At 36.3% G+C, this 23,549-nt stretch overlaps 1 long non-coding RNA gene across 1 annotated transcript in view; it reads right to left on the reverse strand.

Annotated features, from left to right (window-relative positions):
- The window catches only part of LOC118152313 (uncharacterized), a 135,595-nt gene that overhangs the window by 22,531 nt on the left and 89,515 nt on the right, over positions 1-23,549 (reverse strand). Inside the window, exon 3 of the long non-coding RNA XR_004740957.3 lies at positions 7,576-7,643. This is a non-coding gene — a long non-coding RNA (uncharacterized LOC118152313). The remainder of the gene's footprint in view (positions 1-7,575; positions 7,644-23,549) is intronic.

The raw sequence follows: 23,549 nt of genomic DNA on the forward strand, positions 1-23,549 counted from the left end.
CTTCACTCCGTTTTTTTCTTTCCTTCTCTCCAAAAAAATAACAAAAAAAATCCCTAAGGTGCAACCCCTTCTAAGTGCCAGGACTTGTAATGGGATACCCGGGCTTTTGCAGATGGCAAGGGAGATTATTGCTAAACAATCACCCAAATAAACCTGCATTAAAAAAAAAAAAAAGAATGGTTTAAGAATCAGGCCAACATCATCCAAAATGCAGTCCTCAAGCACCCTTCCTCATTCAGTTCACTCTTCTGCGAACACTCCCTCAATTCATATGGACAAAAAAAAAAAAAAGATTTCCCAAGCATAGAGCCTTTGGGTCCTGGAAAAGTGACTGTTTTTGCTCCCTTTTCAGTTTGGTTGCAATATACAGTGGCAATGAAGAGTCACATGAAATGCTGTATCACAATGCTTGTAGTGCAATGGGTTAGATTTTTCACCTCTTCAACACAGATAATCTCAAAAGGAAATAGATGAGCTGATGAATATTATTATGGTTATTTGTCTAATTCTACCTTAGAATTACTTTATTTTTAGCTGATTTTTGAACACTTCCATGTTTTTCTACTTCTAGTTATATGACTACGAATTGATATGCAAATGCTAATGCTAGAGATATAAAAGATGACCTTTTTTGTATAGCTTTATAGACATTATTAAGGAGTCTTAGAGATCATTTAGTGCAGACTTTTTACTCCATAAACTTAAAAAAAGATACACAACATGTTAAAATATCCATATGATATATCATGGATTAACATGATTACTTGTATACAGAAATGAATACCAGATAGTACCCTAGATTGTTATATATGATATTTTGGATACATGAAAACCAACAAACAAGTACTTCCAATTATAAATATTCTCATAAGGAAAGGGAAGTTAAAAGGAGTTAAAGAAAGAAAGAATGAAGCCATAGAAGATATTTAACCTTGAGCAACTTTTGGGCTGGTAAGTCAATGTATGTATTCCATTCAGAGTTAGTGGGGACCCTATATGGGTTGACAAGTGAGTGGACTAAGGTTCTGAGGAAATAAATATCTTGCCAATCTTATAAAACAAGGATCTAAATATGGGTCTGTATCAGGTGAGAGCCTATTTTATTTGTTTGTTGAATAAAATCTTTAGAATTTAAAACATAGATCATAATACTTTATAATTGTACACAGCTTTCATATTTTCTCACAATGCTTAGTTATCCACCAGTCATTTATTTGGACTATATTTATTGGCAATTTCCTACTGGTGGTTTCTATACTACGTGTGGAGTGTAGAAAAAGACTTGCTGTTCCCAGAACTTACCATCTGGTACCATTCAAGTACAGCAATGTGTCATAAGAGAGATGTAAGTATGACAATAATTTAAATGTGGGAGTAATCACTTTTGTTCTTAAACCTTACAGGTTTTCATTAAAAAGATGGCCTTTATTTCTTCTCTTCTGATTGAGCTTCATTTGAGGAATTATGCTCCCATGAGAAGACAGCAGGAGCTGTACCCTACATGTAGGGTGATTTGAGGAGTACAGTATAACCAAAATGTTCCTACTTTGAAACAGTGGTCTACAAAACAATTCTCAATAGATAAATTGAGGCCATATTCCAGGGGCCTTCTAAGACCATAGCAAGAAAAAGATGTGGCTGTGGGAAAGTTGTTGAGAAGTAGTAGTATCACATAATCAGAATTGGTTTAACACCTTTCTTTAATACTTACCAGTTGTGCAATACTGATCAACTCACCTGGTGAATTCAGTACTTGTTATTGGGTCCAAAATCTGTCTCAGGTTTGGAACAAGAGAAAAAGATTATGACATTCTTTGGGGGACAATTGCTTCTTTCCTCCTAATCTTTTCTCTCTTACTGCTCCTGATTGTACAGATTAAGCAATATCATTAATGTCTCTCTATCTATTTTGCTTTAATGAAAACTTTGCTCTCTTAACTACCTCCATAATTCTCAGAAGGTCAGGCCCGGTCTCTGCCATCTTGTTACTAGTTTTGACTTTCTCTTTTTTTTGAGACAGGGTCTTGCTTTGTTGTCCAGGATGGAGTGCAGCGGTGTGATCATTGCTCACTGTAGCCTTGAACTCCCAGGCTCAGGCATCTTCCCGTCTCAGTTTCCTAAGTAGCAAGGACTATGGTCGCACATCACCACACTTGGCTCATTTTTTTCCTTTTCCTTTTTCCTTTTTCTGGAGAAACAAGGTCTTGTTATCTCAAATTCATTTTGATGATTGAACTCACTTTACTTCTGAGAAGATGCCACCTGCCCCGTCTTGTTTGGGGGAACTTACAGATCTGTTGTTACTAGTAGAATATTTGGGTAAGGGAATCTTCTACCATGAGCCTTGCCCTGCACCATTAAATGTGGTGATGTTTGTGGCTCTCTCACTAGCACATTCCATTTTGCTTGTGGAAATGGTATATCATCTAGGTCCTCGTACTGAATATTGTCCTCTGGTGATTTTGTAGTGTTTTATGGTATACCCACTTTAACATGCTCACTTTTTCAAGCATTTTCTTTCTTTAATCTATCACCCTGATGTAACAATTCTAGCTTTTCCATTTAATTTAGTGTGGGATAGTGAATTTTCTGCACTTAGAAAAGCCATCTTTCAGCATGCCTGTACCATCTCTGAACAACTTACCAGGGTATCAACTCTTATATCTTAGGAGAGGGCTCCTATATCAATATGCAGTCATACATTGCTTAATGACAGGAATACACTCTGAGAAATGTGTTGTATTCCTTAATGACAGGAATACATTCTGAGCAATTTCATTGTTGTACAGACATCATAGGGTGTGCTTACACAAACCCCAATGGTATAGCCTACCACACATCTAGGCTGTATGATGTAGACTAGTGCTTCCAGGCCACAAATGTGTACAGCATGTTACTGTATCAAATACCACAGGCAATTGTAAAACAATGGTAAGAGTTTGGGTATCTAAACATAGAAAAGGTATGGTAAAAATATGGCATTATAATCTTATGAGACCACTGTCACATGTGCAGTCTGTAGTTGACCAAAACCTCATTATGCAGTTAATGACTGTACTTTCTTTTATGCAAGGAGTGTATATCCAACACTCCTTGATCCAGCACCTGAAGAATCTAGTCCATGTGTACTCTTCAATTAATTATAGAATTATGTTGACTAGGTCCTGTAATTCCCTCTAGCCATATAGCCTCTTTCCTTTATTTGCAGGCCCAGTTTCTCCAACTGGGTTATATTTTGACTCAACATAAGTGATTGGCTCAGTGGCTAAAAGGGTAGGTAGTAGGGAGCAGATACTGAGTGGGAGTGCATTTTATTTTATTTTGTAGGGAAGAGGCCTCTAAATTATCCTCAATCAATGGTGCGTGTCTGTGGGGGGGCGGGGATTGATATATCTTAATAAGGAGGAGTAAGCTATTTTTGCAAGCTCATTTGGTTCATGGAAATCCAGGGTTTCAAGATTTTCAGGTGAATCCACATTAATGTCCATGTCCCATGTGTTAGGGTCCCATTCTTTATTAATTATTACCATGACCTTGGAATAACAGACCTGCTTTGTTGAAATTTTTGTTTTCTGTAGTGCTTACTGACTCTTACTCTTAGACTCCTGTGCCTCATCAACTTTCACTGACAACCCACTGCAGGGGATACGAATCCCCTTGATTTGGTTTCTACACTTGGTTCTGAGTCACCTATTAAGAACTATCAGTGTTTTATTATCTTCTTGCCAGAACGTAAGTTGGGCTTAGCAGTAGTCCCCCAATGCCATTGTCCTTAGAGTTATTATTTCCCCAATATTCCTCAAACTCTGGACACATTGTGCCAGCCACTGTGTGTCCTTTCATTCTCATACCATCCCAGTTCATCATCAAACAATGTTTTAACAGTCACCCTGCTACTATGCTCCAAGGACGTTCAATATTCTACCTACCACCACTTATAGGGCTCCAAAACCTCATTTTAGTTTCTTGGGCTGCTCCTGGTATCAGCGGTCACAGATTTGGTTCCTTTGGAGGCATTCACTAACAAGAAGGCTAAAGGGCATGAGGCAGGGTTGGACATAAGGAGAAGCTGAATTGTGATGCAGCCCCAACAAAGGCCTCAGGTCACCCTAAGGGAGGTTCTGGAGTTCTGGAGCTGAAATGGCTCGTGTTGGGCTGAAGAAACTAGGCCTTTCCACCCCTCTGTTGATCAACATTGAATACGCACAGCCCCAGGAAGAAAGCATGACCTTCAGCAAAATAATTTTCTTCATCTGAGGCAATCCATAAAGAGGCTTGACAGCTGAGGCGGGTCTCCTGGCAGAACTCCCAGAACCTGGGGGGAAGATTCTTCTGATGATATTTCTGTTAGGATATCTAGCAGTATATCATGGCATCTACCACAGTCCTTGTCTCTGCTTCTTTAATCTAGCTCAGAAATCACCCAACTGCTTTCTGACTTTCCTAACCCCATTTCACTTAGACAACTCTAACAGCGGTCACTGATGCCTTCCTTATGGCTGTTCAGGCTGAAAAACACTGTGCCTGAATTGTGTACTTGGACTGACTCATACAAATGCTCTTCTGTCTTCTGGGTAGCAGGAAGTGTGAGTAGTGGGAAAAAAGCCTGAGTCCATGTAGAGCCTCTAATCTAGGTGATTTCCTCAGAACATGCTATGGATCATTTGGCCTTAGACTTACCATAACTTATTGCAGTCTTTTGTATGTACACTTATTTCCCACTGAAGAGTAAAATCCTTGAAGACCTATTCATATTTGTATTTCTCTAACAAATTACAATGACAAGGGCATATCATGCTAGTTTCCTTCTCCCTCTTTTCATGGTAATGGTGGCCCACAGGGAGAATCTCAAGACGTGACACCAATGAGAATGCTGTAATCCAGACAGCATCAGTTGTCTGAACTAGGATGTGACAGTGGAAATGGGGAAAGAAGCACATAACAAAATTCCACAGAATGATTTGACCAGATTGTGATGGGTTTTCTATGAAGATTTAGGAAAGCTTAATAAGATAAATAATGCTATTATGAAGGCTACCGAAGATATGGGAAGGCTTGTTTGGGAGCAAAGAGAAATAATGAGTTTACTTTTGACAATGTGACTTGAAGGTATTTGAGGGCTAATGATTGAAAATATACAGAAATGTCTTAGACATGTGACACTGAGCATTGAGAAGTGGCAATTGTAAAACAATGGTAAGAGTTTGGGTATCTAAACATAGAAAAGGTAAGGTAAAAATATGGAATTATAATCTTGTGAGACCACAGTCACATGTGCAGTCTATAGTTGACCAAAACCTCATTATGCAGCGAATGACTGTACTATTTTTTATGCAAGTGTATATCCAACACTCCTTGATCCAGCACCCTAAGAATCTAATCCATGTGTACTCTTCCATTTTTTATGGAATTATTCTGGCTAGGTCCTATAATTCCCTCTAGGTGTAGCCTCTTTCCTTTAATTAAGTTTTGCAATTCATTTATCTCCCTAGACTATGGGACCAGAAACATAAATCCAGAAGTTATCTAGACAATGCTTCTAATGGAAATCACTGGAAGGTATTGAATAACAAACCCTGTAGAGAATACAGAGAAGAAAATCATGCACTGAATCTTGAGTAGCACATGTATTTGAGGAATTAGGAAGAAGAGAGCAAGACATCAAGAAGGCAAGAAGAAAAGGATGAAGGGGTGAGACAAAAACAAATGTAACATCTGTGTAGTATCACAGATGCTATTAATAAGGGAAATTTCAGGAGGGATGAGGCGGTCAAGGTCATTAGCAATGTTTCACGGACACCAAAGGGGTGAATAAAGGAACAATGAACTTAGCAATTATTTATCTTAATTCTATTAACAAATATTTTTTGAGTGTCTACTTTGTTCTTGACATCACAATAGTCATCTGGAGATAGAACAATAAGTAAGGTTCTTACAATTTCAGTCCTTAAGGAAATGAAAAAATCTTTGAGAAGGCAATTTTGTTAAAGTAATGGAAGCTAAAAGGGCATAGTCTCACAAACATAGCTAGTCTCACAGACAACTCTTTCAGCTAGACAGGATGGGTATCTTTCCCAGCTTCTTTCAATTTAAATTCTACGACTTCCTTTCTATTTACATATGATATCAGATGGATGATCCTTACATATTTTACAAATGAAGAAATAACACAGTGAAATTAAGGATCGTGTCCAAAGCATAAAGTGAGTTAGTAACAAAGCTAGAAAAATATTCTGATTTTATCTTTTCTGTTGTATTTTCACCATACATGTCTGAATGTTTATTGGACTTTATGGTAATTACTTATCACTTAGAACAGAGGTTTAAATTAATGTCAGGATATCATTATTGTTTTCTTATTTTGATTACAAGCAAAACATTAGACAATAACATCCAACTGTGCTAGGCACTGATATTGAGAGATGAGCAAAGCAACACAGTCCCTACATTCACTGACCATACGGAGAAGTATGGGAGAAATAACAAAGGTAAATAACTTTGCAGGTAGAAAAGAAACTCTGAGAAGATCTATGAAGGAAAACGTCAAATTGATGTTTGTTACTTAATCATTTTACGCAAATATCTCTTAACACATACTATTATTCCATGAAGCACATCATAGAGAAGTTTTACTTTCTGAGCCTTTTGGCACATTAATTTTAAGGTATTTGATTCATTTACCCTGAAGTCTATAAAACAATGTACATTTTTTGTCTTTATATAGATGTTATACGTTATGTGAATTCAAACTAAAAATGGACTCCATCTTTCACACCCCTTCCACTGGTCCAGAATAACTTAAATTTGCATTTCTATCTATTAAATTGTTTATTAATTAATTTTAAAAAAATCACATTGCCTAAGCTATTTATTTATTCATGTGTGCAAATACTACCTGACTTTTACTTGTCAGTATCTTACTGGGTGCTAGAAAATACAAAGGCTATGTTCCTGCCTTTGCTACAAAAGAATTCCCTGCCTTGGGTACATCACTATATGAGAAATTATAAAAAAATGTATTTCTCAGAGAAGTAAAATCTATCCTGCAGAAAATCAGATTAACACAAGCAAAAGAAAAATATACTAATGAGCTATTTTTTAACATATGACATCTCAGGTCTAATTATTTATTAAATTTAATTGATATTTATTGGCTAGCACCTCCAGGAAATGCTTACCTAGCCTCATTACTGCATGTAAGTACACTTTCCATGGGCTTTTTTTGCTTTGTAGGAGGTAGAAAAAACAGATTCTATTCAATACATGTGATGCCTACTTGACCTCCGCAGAGAATTTCTTCCCTTTGGTAAGGATGTCATCTACTCACCATGTCAAGGTAATAGTTGAAGGTTTCATTGGCTTGGTTTTGTTGAGAAGGGTCATAAAGAAATCAGTAAGTATTACAGACAATCTAACAGAAGGCTGCACAGCCCAAGTTAGTTTCAGTAAAACCAAATTCCTAGAAAACGTAAATCTGTTATTGGCTGAGGTTATTAGCAACCAGAAGGTGGTTGTGGAGACAATGAATGTTGTTATTTAAGCGAAAGAAACATAAGGCTACGTCCCAAAACTCACCTTACTTAGCCAGATCTCCTACCGACTTCAGACCAGGGTCTGCTCCAGTGGGAGCTACATTGCTTTCTCTGGAAAGAGAAGAGTACACATTAGAATATAAAATTCTGAACCCTGGGGACCTGTGGCCCCAACTTGCCACTTGTTTCAATTATTGACTTGTAATAAGCACCCTTGCCAGGCTAGGGTTGTTGAAGGAATAAATATGCCAAATCTGGAGTGACATTTTCCATTTGACAACATTATTCTTAACAATGCATGCCAACAAATATTATTTTGTGAATGATAAATAATTCATATGATGACTCATATTATTCAGGGTTTTTCTGTGAGAGAATGACACCATTCTATCAGCCAGAATTCTAATAATTGCTGCACTTAATACACCTCTATCATCATAATGAGGCAGAATCTGTCTTCAAATATTACTTTTTCCGCTAATTTATACATATAGAGAACCATAATAAGTCTTTTAAGAAATATTTCATTGATTGGTTTCTTGTTTAATAGATCATGGAGAATTGTGAAAAAATAGCACAAAACTCTTGAAGCACCTGTTGAGAACTGATACTCCAGTATGGCTAGCTGAGAACTTTCTTATGGTATAGTAGTTTTAGAAAGGAAGAGAGGGAGATGAATATATTACTAAGATGAGATATAGGCTTACAAGGTAACTAGATCCATTTGGTGGGAGTGGACTAAATGAGATCTTATAGAAACAGAGCAAAGTCCAAAAAGTTTTAATGATGCAGATTGCACTGAGCTGCTTTGAATGCTCAATAATGCCAATAAACATAGTGGATCATATTAAGATTAAACTAATGATAACCTACTTTTGAGCTGCTGAATTAAACAGGGATGTTCTCTAAAGACACACACACACAGACACACAGCAGTGCGTACATGCGTGCACACACACACACTTTAATAGTTAGTCATCATCAAAGCACTGCCTTTTTTTTTCTCTTAATCTTTAGTTGCAACCCACATTAAATATTATACAGGGAAATTTTTTGGATTTCATAAATGTAGTGCTATTCTTCATTGATTAATCCAAAAAAATAAATTTCTTTCAAATTTAGAAACTCCTCAAACATCTGCAGTTTTAGGGTTTAGTTTGGAGATTTGCAATTAGCAGGAAAACATTTTGGATTTATTAAAATTATTTTATCATTTGATTCTTTAATATATATATTATTGCCAGCAATATGTAATGAAGGTATTTCACAAGTATTTATAGAGTGCCAGCTCTGTGTCTAATACTGGTCTAGATGCTGGGAATTTAGCAGTGAATAAAAAGTAAAAATTCTTGCCTCTGTGGGGCTTGTATTTTAGTAAAATCCCTTATTTGCATTGCCCTTTTGAGATTTGAAGAGCTTTCCCTTTCTCTTCTTTTCCACTTACTGCAATTTTCATATGGGGTTGTTGCAGCAGGCATTATTAATAACACTTTTACAAATAAAGAGAACAAAGCTTAAGTGATTTTCCCCAAATTTGCACATCTGGTGAAAGCCACAATATCTTTCACTAATCCTAAATTACTCTAAATAATAAACTGATTCTAAATTTAAAAAACTTGTTTCTTTCAGTCTTAAAAATCTCAGTATGTAATGCTTTTATTTACAAATTAAAAGTAGAATGTGATGCTTGGAATTGAATATCTAGTGAACAGTTCTTCAACTTCTTTAATTTATATGTGTACTGTATTTCAGAGAAGACCACACCTAAAATATAAAGTAGTGGTTCTTATCTATTAATTACTAGGATTTAGATTACTAATATACATAATTAAGTAATTCTACCCAGCCAACTTAGACCAAATGTCTGTTCATCTGAATGTAGCCAATTATGGTGAACTGAGTATCAACTTGCTCTGAAAAATGTAGGTCCAAAGGTAAATTGCAGTTCATCCTATCCTTAAGAGATATAAGTATCCAATAGAAAAACTCTACAAGTAATTATTGCAGCAGCACAATTTGTGATTGTTTATTAATGGAGACTTCATGGAAGCAGGGACTCTATTTGTCTGAGTGCATTTTCAGTGCCTTAACCAAAATAGTCTCTTAGTAAATATTTATTAATTAAAGAATGATGGCCGGGCATGGTGGCTCAAGCCTGTAATCCCAGCACTTTGGGAGGCCGAGGTGGGGGGATCACGAGGTCAAGAGATCGAGACCATCCTGGTCAACATGGTGAAACCCCATCTCTACTAAAAATATAAAAAATTATTAGCTGGGCATGGTGGTGTGTGCCTGTAATCCCAGCTACTCGGGAGGCTGAGGCAGGAGAATTGCCTGAACCCGGGAGGCAGAGGTTGTGGTGAGCCAAGATCACGCCATTGCACTCCAGCCTGGGTAACAAGAACGAAACTCCGTCTCAAAAAAAAAAAAAAAAAAAAAAAAACGAATGATACAACAAGGACTATAAGAGAGGTATGCACTAGATTTATTCTGTTGGGCTTAGGACTGTTTGGAAATTCAGCCAGTAAGGATAAAGCTTTGATCTGAGCCTATAATCATTATTAGGAGGATATTTATTCATTCACTCATTCATTCATTTTCTCATTCTTTCAGTTTTTCATTCTACAAATATTTTACTGTCAATATAGGATTTACCAAGTATTATATAACAGAAATTATCAATATAGTATTGACTAATTACCATGTAACAGAAATTATCTTAGATGTTGAAAGATGGAAACACACTGCCACCAAGAAGCTTGAAGTGTAAGAAGCCATACATGCAATACTGACAAAACATTGAAATTGCAGCAATATTGCATTGAATATAAACTAGTAGCTGCATGTAGCAGGCTTCTAATAAATAACTAGGGAATGATTGATGACAAAAACAGAATGAGATGCCTCTGAATTTTCTAGTGAAATCAGGAAAGACATCCCAAAAAAAGACAATTTGAATTTTTTTTTATACTTTAGGTTCTGGGGTACATGTCCAGGTCATGCAGGATTGTTGTATAGGTACATACATGGCAATATGGCTTTCTGCCTCCCTTCCCCCGTCACCTATATCTGGCATTTCTCCCCATGTTATCCCTCCCCAACCCCTGCTATCCCTCCCATAGCCCCCAACAGACCCCAGTGTGTGATGCTCCCCTCCATGTGTCCTTGTGTTCTCATTGTTCAACACTGGTCTCTGAGTGAGAACACGTGGTGTTTGGTTTTCCATTTCTGCATCAGTTTGCTGAGAATGATGGTTTCTAGATTCATCCATGTGCCTACAAAGGACACAAACTCATCATTTTTATGGCTGCATAGTATTCCATGGTGTATATGTGACACATTTTTCCTGTGCAGTCTATCATCAATGGACATTTGGGTTTGTTCCAGGTCTTTGTTATTGTAAACAGTGCCACAACAAACATATTTGTGCATGTGTCTTTATAATAGAATGATTTATAATACTTTGGATATATATTCAGTAATGGGATTGCTGGATCAAATAAAATTTCTATTTCTAGATCCCTGAGGAATCACCACACTTTCTTCCACAATGGTTGAACTAATTTACACTCCCACCAACAGTGTAAAAGTGTTCCTATTTCTCCACAACCTCTGCAGCATCTGTTTTCTCCTGATTTTTTAATGATTGCCATTCTAACTGCCTTGAGATGGTATCTCAATGTGGTTTTGATTTGCATTTCTCTAATGAACAGTGATGATGAGCATTTTTTCATATGTTTGTTGGCCTCATATATGTCTTCTTTTGAAAAAATCTGTTCATATCCTTCTCTCACTTTTGCATGAGTTTGTTTGTTTTCTCTTGTAAATCTGTTTTAGTTATTTGTAGATTCTAGATATTAGCCCTTTGTCAGATGTGTAGATTGCAAAAAAATTTTTTCCCATTCTGTTGGTTCACAGTTCACTCTAATGATTGTTTCTTTTGCTGTGCAGAAGCTTGTGCAGAAGCTGTGGAGTTTAATTAGATCACATTTGTCTAGTTTGGCTTGTGTTGCTGGTGCTTTTAGTGTTTTAGTCATGAAGTCCTTGCCTACATCTGTGCCTGAATGATTTAGTCTCAGTTTTCTTCTTGGGTTTTTATGGTGTTAGATCTTATGTTTAAGTCTCTAATCCATGTGGAGTTAATTTTCATGTAAGGTGTCAGGAAAAAGTCCAATTTCTCTTTTCTGCATATGGCTAGCCAGTTTTCTGAACACCAATTATTGAACAGGGAATCCTTTCTACGTTGCTTGTTTTTGTCAGGTTTCTCAAAGATCAAATGGTTATAGATGTGTAGCATTGCCTCTGAGGCCTCTGTTCTGTTCCATTGGTCTCTATCTCAGTTTTGGTACCAATACCATGCTGTTTTGATTACTGTAGTCTTGTAGTATAGTTTGAAGTCAGGTAGCATGATGCCTCCCACTTTGTTCTTTTTGCTTAGGACTGTCTTGGCTATGCGGGCTCTCTTTTGGTTCCATATGTTTAAGGTGGGTTTTTCCAGTTCTGTGAAGAGGGTCATTGGTAGGTTGACAGGGATAGCATTGAACCTATAAATTACTTTGGTCGGTATGGCCATTTTCACAATATTGTTTCTTCCTAACCATGAGCATGGAGTGTTTCTCCATCTGTGTCGTCTCTTATTTCCTTGAGCAGTGGTTTGTAATTCTCCTTGAATAGTTCCTTTACATCCATTGTTAGTTGTATTCCCAGGTATTTTATTCTCTTTGTAGTAATTGTGAATTGGAGTTAGCTCTTGATTTGGCTGTTAGTCTGTTATTGGTGTAAAGGAACCTTGTGATTTCTGCACATTGATTTTGTATCCTGAGACTTTGTTCTAAGTTTAAGGAGATTTTGGGCTGAGATGATGGGGTCTTCTAAATATACAATCATGTCATCTGCAAATAGAGACAACATTACTTCCTTTTTTCCTAATTCAATACCCTTTATTTCTTTTTCTTGATGATTGCTCTGGCTAGAACTTCCAATACTATACTGAATAGGAATGGAGAGAGAGGGGCATCCTTGTCTTGTGCCAGTTTTTTCCTGTTCAGTATATTGTTTGTGGGTTTGTCATAAATAGCTTTTATTATTTTGCGATACATTCCTTTGATACCCAATTTATTGAGAGTTTTTAGCATAAAGTGCTGTTGATTTTTGTCCAAGGACTTCTCTGTATCTATTGAGTTAATCATGTGGTTTTTGTCTTTGGTTCTGTTTATGTGGTGGATTATAGACTTGTGTACATCAAACCAGGCTTGCATTTCTGGGATGAAGCCTACTTAATCATGATGAATAAGCTTTTAGATGTGCTGTTGCAATCAGTTTGCCAGTATTTTATTGAAGATTTTTGCTTGTATGTTCATCATGGCTATTGGCTGAGTTTTCTTTTTTTTGTTGAGTCTCTGCCAGGTTTTGGTATCAGGATGATGTTGGTCTCATAAAATGATGTGGGAAAGATTCCCTCTTTTTGGGTTGTTTTGAATAGTTTCAGAAGGAGTGGTACCAGCTCCACTTTGTATGTATGGTAGAATTAGGCTGTGAACCCATTTGGACCTGGGCTTTTTGGGTTGGTAGGCTATTAATTACTTCCTCAATTTCAGCCCTTGTTACTGATCTATTCAGGGTTTCAACTTCTTCCTGGTTTAGGCTTGGGAGGGTGCAAGTGTTCAGGAATTTATCCATTTCTTCCAGGTTTACTGGTTTATGTGCATAGAGTTGTTTGTAGTAATCTCTGAAAGTAATTTGTATTTCTGTGGAATCTGTGGTAATATCCACTTTATCATTTTTTACTACATCTGTTTGCTTCTTCTCTCTTCTTTTTTACTAATCTGGCTAGTGGTCTGTGTATTTTGTTGATCTTTTCAAAAAATCAACTCCTAGATTTACTGATATTTGAAGAGATTTTTGTGTCTCTATCTCCTTCAGTTTTTTTCTGATCTTAGTAATTTCTTGTCTTCTGCTAGCTTTTGAGTTTTTTTAATCTTGTTCCTCTAGCTCTTTCAATTTTGATGAGAGGGTGTCGATTTTAGATGTTTCCTTGCTTCTCATGTGGGCGTTTATTGCTATAAATTTTCCTCTAGACTTGGCTTTAAATGTATCCTGGAGATTCTGGAATGTTGTGTCTTCATTCTCATTGGTTTCAAAGAACACCTTTATTTCTGCCTTCATTTCACTGTTTATCCAGTCGACATTCAGGAGCCAGTTGTTCAGTTTCCATGAAGTTCTGCGGTTCTGAGTTAGTTTCTTAATCCTGAATTCTAATTTGTTTACACTGTGGTCTGAGAGACTGTTTGTTTTGATTTCTATTCTTTTGCATTTGCTGAGGAGTGATTTACTTCCAATTATTTGGTAAATTTTGGAGTACATGCAATGTGGTGCTGAGAAGAATGTATATTCTGTGTATTTGGGTTGGAGCATTCTACAGATGTATATTAGGTTCGATTTGTCCAGATTTGAGTTCAAGTCCTGAATAACCTTGTTAATTTTCTGTCTAGTTGATCTGTTTAATATTGACAGCAGAGTGTTAAAGTCTCCCACTGTTATTGTGTGGGAGTCTAAGTCTCTTTGTAGGTCTTTAAGAATTTGCTTTATGTATCTGGGTGCTCCTGTATTGGGTTCATATATATTTAGGATCATTAGCTTTTGTTGCATTGATTCTTTTACTATTGTGTAATGCCCTTCTTTGTCTCTTTTGATCTTTGTTCATTTAAAGTTCATTTTTTCAGACAGTAGAATTGCAACTCTGGGTTTTTTGTTGTTGTTGTTGTTCTTCATTTGCTTGGTAAATCTTCCTCCATCCCTTCATTTTGAGCCTATGTGTGTCCTTGCATGTGAGAGGGATTTCCTGAATACAGCACACTGATGAGTTTTGACTTTTTATCCAATTTGCCATTCCATGTCTTTTGATTGGGGCATTTAGCCCTTTTACATTTAACTTTAATATTGCTATATATGAATTTGATCCTGCCATTTTGAAGCTAGCTGGTTGTTTTGACCATTAGTTGATGCAGTTTCTTCATTGTGTTGATAGATTTTACCATTTGGTATGTTTTTGGGTGACTGGTACTGGTTGTTCCTTGCCATGTTTAGGGCTTCTTTCAGGAACTCTTGTAAGGCAGGCCTGGTGGTGACAAAACATCTCAGAAATTGCTTGTTTGTAAAGGATTTTATTTCTCCTTCACTTATGAAGCTTAGTTTGGCTGGATATGAAATTCTAGGTTGAGAGCTCTTTTCTTTAAAGATGTTCAATATAGGCCCCCACTCTCTTCTTGCTTGCAGGATTTCTGCTGAGAGATCCGCTGTGAGTCTGATGGGCTTCCCTTTGTTGGTAACCTGACCTTTCTCTCTGACTGCCATGAGGATTTTCTCCTTCATTTCATCCCTGGTGAATCTGATGATTATGTGCCTTGGGGTTGCTCTTCTTGAGGAATACTTTTGTGGTATTCTCGGCATTTCCTGGACTTGAATGTTGGCTTGCCTTTCTAGGTTGGAGAAGTTCTCCTGGATAATATCCTGAAGAGTGTTTTCCAGCTTGTATTCATTTTCCTGTCAGATTCAGGTATATTAATCAAACGTTGATTAGGACTTTTCACATAATCCCATATTTCATGAAGGCTTTGTTCATTTCTTTTCACTCTTTTTTTTCTCTAAACTGCCTTCTCAATTTATTTCATTGAGTTGATCTTCAGTCTCTGATATCCTTTCTTCTGCTTGGTGGATTTGGCTATTGAAACTTGTGTATGCTTCATGAAGTTCTCATGCTGTGTTTTTCAGCTCCATCACATTATTTATGTTCTTCTCTAAGCTATTTATTCTCATTAGCATTTCATCTAACCTTTTTTAAAGGTTCTTAGTTTCTTTTCTTTGGGTTATAACATGTTCTTTTATCAGAGAAGTTTGTTATTACCCACCTTCCAAAGCCTGTTTCTGTCAATTTATCAGACTCATTCATCATTCAGCTTTGTTCCCTTGATGTTGAGGAGTTGTGATCCCATGAAGGAGGAGAGGCATTCTGGTTTTTGGTTTTCATCCTTCTTGCACTGGTTTCTTCCCATATTCATGGAATTATTTACCTAATGTGTTTGTGATTGGTGACTTTTGGATGGGGTCTCTGAGTGGATGTCCTTTTTGTTGATGTTGAAGCTATATCTTTGTTTTTTAGTTATCCTTCTAATAGTCAGGCCCCTCTAACTCCAGACCCTGCTTGCCTGCATATCACCCATGGGGGCTACAGAACAGTAAGTGTTGCTGCTGGTTTATTCTTCTGTTATCTTTGTCCCAGAAGGGTACCTGCCAGATGTCAGCCTGGGCTCTCCTTTATAAGGTGTCTCTTTGGATATACAGGAGTCAGGGAGCTGCTTGAGGAGACAGTCTGTCCCTTATAGGAGTTCAAGTGCTGTACTGTGAGCTCTGCTGTTCCATTCTGATATGCTGGGGAGGTATGTTTAAGTCTGCAGCAGTGGAACTCATAACTGCCTCTTTTCTCAGGTACTCTGCCCTGGGAAGGTGGGGCTTTATTTATACATTTCTAATTTGCTGCTGCCTTTTTTGCGGAGGTGCCCTGACCAGCAAGGAGGTAGTCTAGTCACAGTCTACCAGCAGAGGCATGGCTGAGCTGCGGCTGGCTCTGCCAGCTGCTGTGTAAACTTCCTTGTGGTTTTATTTACAGAGGTACAGTTAAAACTGTCTTGGTAATGGTGGCAATGGTGGACTGCCTTGGTAATGACAGACTGCCTCAGTAATGGTGAATTGTCTCAGTAATGGCGGACTGCCTCGGTAATGGTGGACTGCCTTGTAATGGCGGACTGCCTCAGTAGTGCTGGACTGACTTGGTAATGGCAGATGCCTTTCCCCGCACTGAGCTGGACCATCCCTGGTCCAGCTGCACTTGCTGCAAAACTCTCAGTCCAGAGCACTTCAGATTGCTGGTCTTTGTGGTGGTGGGACCTGCTGAGCCAAATCACCTGGCTCCCTGTTTCAGCCCCTTCTTTTTCAGTTGAATGGGCAGCTCTGTCTCCCAGGTGTTCTAGGTGCCAGTTGAAATGGCCACCCAAATTTGTGTGAGTTTTTGTCTGGAAACCCACAGTGTCAGCTGAAACAGCCGTGCTGGAAACTCATGGCACTTTTTGGCCTGTGAATCTCCTGATCTGTGGGCAGTAAAAACTAGTTTGGAAATATGGTGATCACTGACCCTCTGCATTGTTCTCACTGGGAACTCCACTCCAGAGCAGTTTCTATTCAGTCATTTTGGGTCTCCTTGATTACTTGAATTTTTACCAGAAGGAATGAAAGTGCAGGTCTCATGAGAGACCAGAATGGGTTCAGGGAAGTTGCAATAATTTCTAGGGTATGAAATGCAAACTCAAGTAGAATGATTATCAAAGGTGATGAGTCTGTATACAAAGGCAGAAGTCAGTTCATAAAAAGCCTTGTGTTAACATTTTAAGAATTTAGATTACTTTTCTTCTATGGGAAATAAGGAGGCTTTGGAGTTTTGAACTAAGAGGAATGTGAACAGGTTGATTTGTGAGAATTTTTTTTTTCTGCAATGTTTTGGAAAATGGCCTTTTCGGATCCTCTATGTAAGATAGCACCCACACCTCATACTTTATCCTCTTTTGTTTTTGAGATGGAGTTTCACTGTTGTTACCCAGACTGGAGTGCAATGGCATGATCTCGGCTCACCGCAACCTCTGCCTTCTGGGTTCAAGCAATTCTCCTGCCTCAGCCTCCCAAGTAGCTGGAACTACAGGCGCACACCACCATGCCCAGCTAATTTTTATATTTTTAGTAAAGATGGGGCTTCACCTCGTTGACCAGGATGGTCTCTATCTCTTGACCTCGTGATCCACCCGCCTCAGCCTCCCAAAGTGCTGGGATAATAGGCGTGAGCCACCACACCCGGCCTATCCTCTTATCCTTCTTTGGTACTAGTCCATTTATGGTTTGCTTTTGTTTAGCCATTTAAATAGTTATTTTTAACATTATAAGAAGTACCTGTCAATCTAACACCAAAAACGAAAATTGGGAACTCAATAATGACAGTAACATATGTGTAAATATAATTTTCTCTAGCAACTCATTGTCCTGACTTTCCCTGAAAGACTTGGCCAATATTACAGAAGTTGTGTCCCTCATTCACTCTTTCTTTTTCTGTGATTTAGTTGAATTTATATGTATTATAAAAAAACATGTTTTTACTTTATTTATTTCTAATTTCATTAAAACAGCATTATATTTTGGACTCATTTTCACTTTTTAAACAGTTTTTGTTCATGTAGAAAATTTTTGACTGTTTTTTAAAATATTCCCTTGTATCACTGCACCATAGATAATTTAAATTATTTTGAAGGGACAGTTATTGTGATTAGAATCACTATGAAAATTATTATGTGTGTATTCCATTTTGCTAGCACAAGAGTTTCTTTTGCACATATATACTAACAAGTGAAATGGCACCAGCAATGTAGAAGAGCTATTTTGCATTCACTTTGTTCTGAGATCGTTATTGTTTACCACTGAAATATTGCCAGTGAAATAGAAGTAAAATAGCATCTATTTTTTTCTTGATTTATATTTCCCTGCTTTATTAGTCCATTTTCATGCTCTTGGTAAAGACATACCTGAAACTAGGAAGAAAAAGAGGTTTAATGGACTTAGAGTTGCTCTTGGCTGGAGAGGCCTCACAATCATGGCAGAAGGCAAGAAGGAGCAAGTCACATCTTACATGGCTGGTGGTAGGCAAAGAGAGAGAGCTTGTGCAGAGGAACTTCTCTTTCTAAAGACATCAGATCTTGTGAAACTTATTCATTGTCAGAAGATCAGCATGAGAAAAACCTGCCCCTTTGATTCAATTACCTCCCACTGGGTCACTCCCATTAAACATGGAAATTGTGGGAGTTACAATTCAATATGAGATTTGGATGAGGACATAGCCAAACAGCATCATCTGCTCTGTAATGATACTGAATATTGCATACATATTTATCAGACATATATATTTCCTCAACTCTGAAATACCTATTTATGTCTTTTGTTCCTTTTATAATATTGTGCTGATGTTTCATTTATTGGCATTATTTATATACTTTGACAAATACAAATATATATATATATATATGCACTTTACAACTTGGTGTTCTGATATTTGTTTAGTTTGTGAAATGATAACTACAATCAATCTATCTATCATCTGACGTAGTTTTGTGTGTGTGTGTGTGTGTGTGTGTGTGTGTGTGTGGTGAGATGTATTCTCTTAGCAAATTTCAAGTATACAGTACAGTTTTAACCATAGTCATTATGATATATGCCCCATTTTCTTTAACCATTCATCCCTCAATGGAGACTTAGCTATTTCCAAATCTTGGCTTCCTGGCCATTGTGAATTTTTCTGCATCAAACATGAGTGTATAACTATCTCTTTAAAGATACTGATTCAATTTTCTTTATATGTATATCCAGAAGTGGAATTACTGGAACATATGGTAGTCTATATTTAATTTATTGAGGGATTTTCCATATTTTCCATATGGCTATACCCATTTATATTCCCACCAACATTATGTAAGGCTTCCCTTTACTCCACACCCACACCAACATTTATATTTTGTATTTTTGATAACAGCCATCCTAAGAGGTGTAAGGTGATATTAATTGTGGTTTTAATTTATATTTCTTCATTGTAATGTTGAGCATATTTTTTTCATATACCTTTTGCTCATTTATTTATATGTCTTCTTTTGAGAAATGTCTATTTAGGTTCTTTCCCCAATTTTAATCAGAATATTTGTTTTCTTGCTGTTGAGTTGTTTATGTTTCTTATACATTTTGTGTTCTAACCCCTTATCAGATATATGATTTGCAAATATTTTCTCCCATTTTTTCAGGTTATTTCTTCACTCTATTAGTTACATTATTTACAGTGAAGGAATTTTGTAGTTTGAGGTAATCCATTTTTCTATTTTTGCTTTTGTTGCCTATAGTTTTTATGTCATATCTAATAAAATCACTGCCCAGAGTAATGTCAAGAAGCTTTTTTCTTATTTTTTCTAATTGTAGCTTTATAATTTTATGTCTTACATTCAAGTATTTAATTTATCTTACATTTGTATTTGTTTATGGTGTAAGATAAAAGTCCAACTTCATTTGTCTACCTGTGGATATCACATTTTCCCAACACTAATTATTGAAGAGACTATCCTTTCTTCATTGTGTTCTCTTTGTACCTTTGTTGAATATTAGTTGACTGTAAATGCATGGATTTATTTTGGGGCTCTTTATTCTGTTCTGTTGGCCTATATGTCTGTTTTTTTTCCAGTATCATACTGTTTTTATTCCAGTATCATACTGTTTTTACTACTATAGCTTTGTATTATATTTTGATTTCAGGTAGTGTGATGTCTCCAGCTTTGTGCTTTTGCCTCAAAATTGATTAGACTATTTGAGTTCTTTTGTGTTTCCATATATATTTTGGGATTTTTTTTTTAATTTTTGTAAAAAATTACTTGGGAATTTTTATAGAGATTTCATTGAATATGTAGATTTCTTTGAGTAGTATGGACGTTTTAATGATTCTTTTAAATCCACAAACATAGGATTTTTTTTTTTTACTTTGCCAGTATAATAGCTATTTTCTCTAGTATTTAGATAATATTGTTCTCTTGTCCGATGGCTTTAGCCCTGCAATTATTAAGTAACACTGAAATGTGCCCTAATGTAAGACACAACATAGATTCTGGAAATAGCTTCTGTGACTTTATATTTTGAATTATATCTATTACTTTACCCAATAGATTATTCTTCAAAACCAAAAGTCACTCTCTGGAAATATCAGGCACCATTGAATATTAGATTAGCTACTTCATCAGCAAATAACTTATTGTTTGGAAAGCTCATTCATAAGCTAGAAAACTGAAACAACCATACATTTTGTAGGGCCTTATCTTACTTTAGAGACTACATAATAAAAATTACAGTAATATACATCAAAAATATTATACAAAAGACTTGAATATATTTGAAAATATATTTTTAGATGGCACAGAACAGCTGTAGATTGGGTTGAAACCATAGCACTGCCTCTTAGCAGCTATGAAACAAGAAGCGGTTAAATACTTTGAGCCTCAATTTCCTCACAAGTGAAATAGAGATAGAGCTTTTGTGATAATAAAACAAGATAATCTATATAAAGTGCTCAGCACAGAGCTTGGCTACTAGTAAATCCTTAATTAATGTAAGTTCTTAGTTGTATGGCCACATATAAGGTTTTTGCTGATGTATTTTTCTTTTGTTTCACAGAGGTGAATTTAATTTATAAATCCAAATCCTTTCAAAGGATTTGGAAATTATATATTTATAGATCTTTAGAAATGAAGGAAACATAGATTTTATCAGATCTATTGAAGTGTTTTGTACTAGTGGAAACTGAAATAAAGTGAAATATTTTACATTATTAACACCAAATAGAGTACAACCTCTGTCTTTACAGGAATTTTTCATTCAGTGGACCCTCTACTACCTAAGAAGCTTGTCACCATAAACATTTGAAAACAGAACCTGAAATCATTTGGAACAATTGGATGTAGATGGTTTCCAAATGTGAGCTATTAATTTGAAATGAACAAGTATGTTTTCTTGCCCGTCTTGATTTTCCACTGAAGCTTTTCCCTAAAAATGATTTCATTAAGTCTTCTAGATTCATCATAATGAGGCCAAAAAGTACATAAAATAGAACAAGTTAAAAACTTAAATTGTAATTTGTTTGGACACTTGACTCTATGCCCACGAATCTATAAGAAACAATGTCTATAAGGAACACAGAGTCTGATGAAGGAAACGGATTTGTTCAGCAAGAAAAAGAAAACATAAACATGATGAGATTTCAAAACCTGAGACTTAGAAGTGCTAAATTAAAATGTTTGGAAAGAATTAATTGTACAATAAAGAAAGGATTAATCAAGGTATGAGTACTTAAATTTTAGAGCTTTCTGTAGGATGATATAACTAAGGTGGAGGTTAATGTCAGTTAAGTTTTGGGGTTCTACCTCTCTTGGCTCTCTGAGAATGCAATGGCTCCTAGTTGTGCTTTATTCAGACACTTAACACCAGTCTAGACCCCAGCATTGGAGTTTTCTGTTCTATTTATGATGGTGCTGTTTCTGATATATAAGAAAACAGGGCATTTTATATGTCAGGTTTATGTCTAGCCCTTTCCCTACCTGTAACATGATGGGAATCACTAAAGTGCAAATATATTAAAAATATAAAACCTTTTAGGCTGCATACTATGTAGCTAGATGGTCCAGCAAAGAGAATGTGTTTTCCAAATGCTACTATTTTCTCAAGGATGGAATGAAATAGATGTTTTACCACCACCACCTACTGCTGCTTTGATAATATTATCTGATGCACCAGATGGTGAAAACAAACTTATTCTTCCATAGCTCTCTTGGTTGAGTAGTTATTTATGTGCCAATGGGATCCATTTATCCACCTTTATTATGGCTTTTCATCCTTATAGACAATAAATTCAAGTAAAACAATCCTGCTAAGTTGATATACTTTATCCAACAGATGAGCTGAAGTGTATGAGGGTATTTATTGTACTTACTGTTAGCCCAGCAGTTTATTACTTCCTCCAAGCAGCAGAGGAATACAAAAATGGTATTATAAGAAACAATAGTCTGTGCCTTATAATTGTACTTGATTAAATAGCAAGGGATACCTCATTAAGGAAATCAAACTCGTTATGTCAAACTAGCTCTATGAGGCATTGTTTCTTGGGTCCTTGTTTGAAACTCATTTTGGACATATCATTACCATGACACTTATTTATAATTTGTTGATTTAAACTTGTGTGACTCTTTGTGATACTCTTTAGTAATAATAATGTACATTTGTTTATTGACAAGTATTTTCCTTTAGGTGTTTGCTATTCCAGGTTATTCATCATCATATTACTCTCTTTTTTGCTACTATTTGAATAGCAACAACTGGATTCTATGCCTCCTAAAGTATGTAAAATATGTAGAACAATGTCTGTAAGGAAGAGTCCGACAGGTAAGTTGCTTTCACAATTTTGGCAGCCCAGCAAACCCTGAGGGGAGCGTTGCTCACTTCTGTCTTTGTTGAACAAATGAGCTTACTATGTCTTCCTGTTTTCAGTTTCAAATGGAACCCTCAAGTGAAAATATGAAGCGTAAGTATTCATTTTTAATTCCTCCCCTGGCTTGTAATCTCACAATGATTTAAAGCTAAGCATAATTTGAGTTATAAGAAGTATTATGTTTTCCTTTTTGTATATTATCATATGACTTACATTGTCTTCATACTTTAGAAAAGTACTTTCCAAACATTGATGTGTATATAAAATAGAAATCACTTTAAAATGAAGATTCTGTTTCCATCAAGTTTCTGTTTCCTCCAGTTCTAACCAAGATGAGGTGTTGCTCACCTTGAACCACTGTTAAGTAGCAACATTTTAGAATTTGCAATGCATTTTCACATAATTTAACCCATTGGGCACTAGCAAAATTTTGTAATGAAGAAACTCACAATTTTATGACTTGCTTAAATATATACCATCAATGAAAATTTGGATCAGTACTCTGATTCACTTTGAATGAAACTGTGATCAAAAATCTTTTCACCGTGTCCTATGCTGCCATAGGTTAGTGGATCTCAGTTCCCACTGGCTCTCAAAGCCATCTGGGTAATGCCGATGCACTTTGCTTGGGGTGGGTCTGGACACTGATATTTTTCAAAAGGACTTGAAGACTATCTAACATTCAGCCAATTTAAGAATCACTGTTTAAAAAATGAAGGCTGAGAATAGGATATACATTTGTCCAAGTATTGGTCATGGATTAGGTCAGTGGTTCTCAAATTTTAGCTGCATATACCTACAGTGAACTCATTTTCAACAAAGGTGCCAAGAACATACGTTGGAGAAAGTACAGTCTCCTCAATAAATGGTGCTGTGAAAACTGGATATCCTATGCAAAAGAAAGAAACGTGATGCCT

This window comes from Callithrix jacchus, chromosome 3, assembly GCF_049354715.1.
Source record: "Callithrix jacchus isolate 240 chromosome 3, calJac240_pri, whole genome shotgun sequence".
In the NCBI taxonomy this organism is placed as follows: Eukaryota; Metazoa; Chordata; class Mammalia; order Primates; family Cebidae; genus Callithrix; species Callithrix jacchus.